This window comes from Myotis nattereri (genome assembly GCF_964212035.1).
Source record: "Myotis nattereri genome assembly, chromosome: X".
Taxonomy (NCBI): Eukaryota; Metazoa; Chordata; class Mammalia; order Chiroptera; family Vespertilionidae; genus Myotis; species Myotis nattereri.
Genome location: NC_138078.1, coordinates 5,357,285 through 5,363,551, shown reverse-complemented (window position 1 = coordinate 5,363,551; position 6,267 = coordinate 5,357,285).

The window sequence follows — 6,267 nt, the reverse complement described above, 5'->3', positions numbered from 1 at the left end:
CTTAAATGATCCCAAAGTTCCCAATACCTTTCTTGGTGGCGTGGCGTGGGTCCCTGTCTGGGGTCTTCTGAGATGAGGACGAACAGGAGGTGTAAAGTCACAGACTCCGGGCTGCCAGACCTGGAGTGAGTTTCCAAGTGCAAAGACAAGGTTGGTGGGTAGGGGGAGGAGCATGACTATTCAAGCCGCCCCAGACATGAGATTTGCAGAAATACCAGGTTCCTCTTATTTCCACCTCCATAACCGGGGCGAGGCCGTCTCTAAATCTGCACATCCTGGGGGACTGATCATTCTTCTTCTTTTTAAAAATAATTTCTATTTCATTCCTTTATGCTGCTTCTTTTTAAAAAATATATTTTTATTGTTTCAGAGAGGAAGGGAGAGAAAGAGAAACATCCGTGATGAGAGAGAATCATTGATCAGCTGCCTCCTGCATGTCCCCCACTGGGGATCGAGCCCAAAACCCGGGCATGTGCCCTTGACCGGAATCGAACCTGGGACCCTTCAGTCAGCAGGCCGACGCTCTATCCACTGAGCCAAACCAGCTAGGGCTGATCATTCTTCTTTTTTACAGTAGAGTTTCTCACCCCCAGCGCTACTGGCATTTTCTGAGAGACCCTCTATGGCATTGTAAGATGTTTAGCAGCATCCCCGACCGGTCCCATTAGATCAGTGGTTCTCAACCTTGGCTGCACATTAGAATCACCTGGGAATCTTTTTAAAATCCTGATTTCTGGGCCTCATCTTCCAGAAATTCTGTTTCTTTGTTACTAATGTTGTGGCCCCACCCCATCACAAAAAATTAAATTCGTAAGTCAAGGCCCCACTGTACCCAGTTCTTGTTAAAATCCTTCACCCAGTCCGTCTGGGGAGAATTTGAAAAATGCAGTTTGACGTGGGGAATCAGCTGATAATGATCAGGGTTAATATGCTGAATTGAAAAGCCCATGGTGCCCCAAATCAGCTGAAAAGTATTAGATATAATAATAATGCATGGTCTTTCCTGAGGATTTGTTATGAAGCAGACACTGTTTAAACTGCTGTATATGTATTATCTCATTAAATACTAAAAAAGTATATTGTATTACCGCCCCCCCCCCTTTTAACACAAATGTTGGAATTAATGCAGGAAAGATAATGGACATTCCCCAGGTCACATACCATATGATATTCACACAGGCAGTAAAAGTCAAATGCCTTCTTATCAAATCACTTGGCTATGCAAACAATTTGTCAAAATCAGTAGCCTTCTCCCATATAAACAGTCATTGATCCAGATTGGTTGTAGAAGGACGGGTCCCATTCCAAACAGTAATAAAGTGATGAAAGACTTGAGAAGAAAACTGACATGAAATGCTCGGGGAGGAAGGGCGTGGGAGGAGGGTGGGAGGCTATGACGCTTTACCTAGAGGCTGTGTGTGGGCCATTTCCCCTCCAGATCCACTCTGCAGGCCTTCCCACCCTGCTCTGCGTCCCTGGAGGCTGAGCTGTAAGAACTTCATCAACAGCTTCCCATGGGGTCCGAGTGTATAACTCCTTGGCTCCCTCCCCCCTGTGAGAGGCTGTGGGTTGGCTGCGACCCACTAATGAAACTCTTTTCAGCTGATGCCCTCCTCATGGCCACTCTTCCCAAATGCCACTAATCACTCCTTCCCTTTGCCATTTTAGTTCTGGGGTTGTAAGGACTCCACCCTGAACTGCTGTAGCGTCCTTTCTGATTTCCCAAAATCCTATCCACTGTGTCTAACAGTCACTTTGCTAAACTTATCAATTGCTTTTTTTAAAATTAAATATATTTTTATTGATTTCAGAGAGCAAGGGAGAGAGGGAGAGAGAGAAACATCAATGATGAGAGAGAATCATTGATCGGCTGCCTCCAGCATGCCCCACACTGGGGATCGAGCCCACAACCTGGCATGTGCCCTTGACTGGAATCGAACCCGGGACCCTTGAGTACGCAGGTTGACGCTCTATCCACTGAGCCAAACCGGCTAGAGCAACTTATCAATTTTTTACTTGATTGTGCTGTCTGTTTCCTGCCAGGACCCTGGAGGATGCAATGAAGGCATAAATAAATGAAGGGAAATATATCGTTATCAGGGCTGAGGGGCACAATACCGTAAAAAATGAACATTTTGGCCAGGTCGGTGTGGCTCAGTGGTTGTGTTGACCTATGAACCAGGAGGTCACGGTTCGATTCCCAATCAGAGCACACACCCGGGTTGGGGGTTCCATCCCCAGTGTGGGGCATGAAGGAGGCAACCGATTAATGATTCTCATCACTGATGTTTCTATCTGTCTCTCCCTCTCCCTTCCTCTCTGAAATCAATACAAATGTTTTAGAAAAATGAAAATTTTGCTTACATTGATTTGTAAATGCTGTGCAATCCCAAATTCCCACAGGATTTCATGAGTAGCTTGCCAGACTGATTCTCAGCTGGGGTTGTTTTGGCAATCGGTTGGGCATTGTTGTTTGTTACCAAGATTGGGGCTATGATACCCATAAATGTCATCTCCTTTCATACAGTGACGGGCATATTCCCAACTATTAGTTATAAAAATGAGGCACTAGATATGACTGTGTTAAGACCACATGTGAGAATAGTCAGGAAGTTTCGGAATAAAGAAGAAGAGGAGAAACCAAGATGGCGGCATAGGTAAACACCTGAAATTGCTGCCTAGCACAACCATTTCAAAACTACAACTAAAAGACAAGACAGACATCATCCAGAACCATAGGAAGGCTGGCTGAGTGGAAATTCGACAACTAGAAGGAAAGAAAAAAGCACACTGAGACTCAGAGGAAGTGCGGAAGTAAAGTGCAGAGGTACGGAGGGCTGTGCACAGAAAGGGCTGGCAACTGAGGATGAGGTTGTCTTTTTCAATCGGGAGGGAGACACAAGCACCCAACTGCTCTGAACTCCAGTTCCAGGCGAGACTCTGGGGACCCAGACCCATACGGGGAGAAACTGGACTGTCTGGCAGCGGCAGAACTCGAGGCCGGCTTTCTCTCAGAGGTGCTTGCAGCAATTACCAATTACCGTGGGACACTGAGACGGGACACTGAGACCCAGGGGCCTCTTAGGGCAGGGCTGAGGATCAGCCATAACTGTTTGCTCTGCCCTATTGATTCCCTGAGACCCTGCCCCACCCAAGCTACTAGCAGAGGCTTTTGCATATGAATGGCCTGGCCCTTTGCAATCTAAAGTTACCTAACAAACTGCAGCTGGGTCAGAGAGACCCAGAACACCCAAAAGAAGGCCCAAGGCCCCACAGCAGCTTGCATTGCTTCACAGCTGGGCCCCATCTGGGCACCTCCAAACCCCAAACAAGGAAGAGGAATCTGCAGATCTCTCCTTAGCTCCTGCTGGGTAGCCTCAGGCAGAGGCTAAATTAGCACCTCCTTAGAGATCCAAGAGCCAGTGTACCCAGTGGTCAGAGTGGGACCATCCAGATTACAACTCCTCAGATCCATAAGGGACACACTCAGGGGACAGACTCAGTGAGCACCAAAGCCCCATTGAAGCAAGTCTTGCCCCAGAAGGGTGTCTTCAGCACAGAAGTTCTCCCACTGTAGACACAGCTGATTCTCACAGACAATTGGCCTGGAGGTCAATTCCTCCCAGTGATACCTACAACAATCAAGGCTTAACTACAACAAGACTGTGCACACAGCCCACAAAGGGGTGCACCAAGAGTGTCCACCTCAGGTAATTGGGGAGGCTGAGCCACTGGGCCCTATAGGACACCTAGCACACAAAGCCACTCTATCAACACAGGGAAGCATCCAAAATGCGGAGAAAAAGAAACAGGTCACAAATGACAGAAATGGAGGAAAGCAAATGACTGGATATAGAGTTCAAAACCACGGTTATAAGGTTTTTCAAGAATTTTCTAGAAACAGCCAAAAATTTAGTGAGACCCTTGAGGATATGAAAAAGGACCAACTAGAAACTAAGCATACACTGACTGAAATAAAGAATATTATACAGACTCCCAACAGCAGACAAGAGGATCCCAAGAATCAAGTCAAAGATTTGAAATACGAAGAAGCAAAAAACACCCAACCGGAAAGAAAAAAAGAATCCAAAAATATGAAGATAGTGTAAGGAGCCTCTGGGACAACTTCAAGAGTACCAACATCCAAATTATAGGGGTGCCAGAAGAAGAGAGAGGGCAAGATATTGAAACCTATTTAAAGAAATAATGACAGAAAACTTCCCCTACCTGGTGAAAGAAATTGACTTACAAGTCCAGGAAGCACAGAGAACCCCAAACAAAAGGAATCCAAAGAGGACCACACCAAGACACATCATAATTAAAATGCCAAGGGCAAAAGACAAAGAGAGAATCTTAAAAGCAGCAAGAGTAAAAAAGTCAGTTACCTACAAAGAAGTGCCCATACGATTGTCAGCTGATTTCTCAACAGAAACTATGCAGGACAGAAGGGAGTGGCAAGAAATATTCAAAGTGATGAATAGCAAGAACCTACAACCAAGATTACTTTATCCAGCAAAGCTATCATTCAGAATTGAAGGTCAGATAAAGAGCTTCACTGATAAGAAAAAGCTAAAGGAGTTCATCACCACCAAACCAGTATTAAATGAAATGCTGAAAGGTATTCTTTAAGAAGAGGAAGAAGAAAAAGGTAAAGATAAAAATTATGAACAACAAATACTTATCTATCAACAAGTGAATCTAAAAATCAAGTGAATAAAAAATCTGATGAACGGAGTAAACTGGTGAATATAATAGAATCAGGGGCATAGAAAGGGAGTGGACTGACAATTCTCGGGGCGGGGGGGGGGAAGGGTGTGGGGGTGTGGGAAGAGACTGGACAAAAATTGTACACCTATGGATGAGGACAGTGGGGGGGGGGTAAGGGCAGAGGGTGGGGTGGGAATTGGGTGGAGGGGAGCTATGGGGGGAAAAAAGAGGAACAACTGCAATAATCTGAACAATAAATATTAAAAAAAAAATAAGAAGTAACAAGGGGAAGAGTTCTCCTTCAGATCTATAAAGTCTTTGTAATGCTGCATTCCCTGCAATGGTACGGTACCAGTACATCAGTGAAAGAGGAATTAATGGCACATTAGTTTAAAGTCACATCAATAGCAAAAGGAATTAAAATAATGCTGGGCAACTGACTAAATTTTTTTAAAAAACAAGCTATAGTCCGACCTTGTTTCTTACAGCAAAAATAATCTATAAAAGCCTAATGTGCTAAGTGTCTGACCATTCGGTCGCCCATTCGGTCAACCACTTGACCAGTCACTATGATGCACACTGACCACCAGGGGGCAGATACTCCGACCAGTAGGTTAGCTTGCTGCTGGGGTCCAGCCAATCGGGACTGGGCAAGATGGGCCAGACATGCCCTGGAGCCCTCCCATGGTCCTTTCCCTGGCTAGCCAACCTCCCTCGGTCCCTCCCTGGCTGGCCGGCCCCCATTGGCCCCGATCGGGACTGGATAAGACAGCCCCCGATTGGCCCCAATCACTGGCCAGGCTGAGAGACCCCACCGGTGCACAAATTTGTGAATCAGGACTCTAGTTTCATATAATTAAAAAATCTAAATGAAGCCCTAGCAGGTTTGGCTCAGTGGATAGAGCATCGGCCTGCAGACTGAAGGGTCCCAGGTTTGATTCTGGTCAAGGGCACATGCCTGGGTTGTGGTCTTAATCCCTAGTAGGGGGTGTGCAGGAGGCAGCTGATCAATGATTTTCTTTCATCATTGATGTTTCTTTCTTTCTCTCTCTCCCACCCTCTCTGAAATCAATAAAAAAATATTTTTTAAAGATTTAAATGCGGACATTCAACATTAAAAGTACTAGAAGAAACCAATCTTTCTTTATATAAAAACGTTTTTAATGTGTGATATTCCTCCCAACCCCCAAGGTGACTTTAAACCAGGGGTCCTCAAACTACAGCCCGCGGGCCACATGCAAATACAAATATTGTATTTGTTCCTGTTTTGTTTTTTTACTTCAAAGTAAGATATGTGCAGTGTGCACAGGAATTTGTTCATAGTTTTTTTTTAAACTATAGTCCGGCCCTCCAACGGTCTGAGGGACAGTGAACTGGCCCCCTGTTTAAAAAGTTTGAGGACCCCTGCTTTAAACTCTGTGATGAAAATGTTCTAAATGGCAGACCTATATTTCTAGTTATATGCCCGATTATTCTATATGTTCAAAGAGGGACATATTCTTCTAGAACAAAACCCTAAGATTTTGAAACATTAATGTGTAAAATCTGAAAGAACGTTTT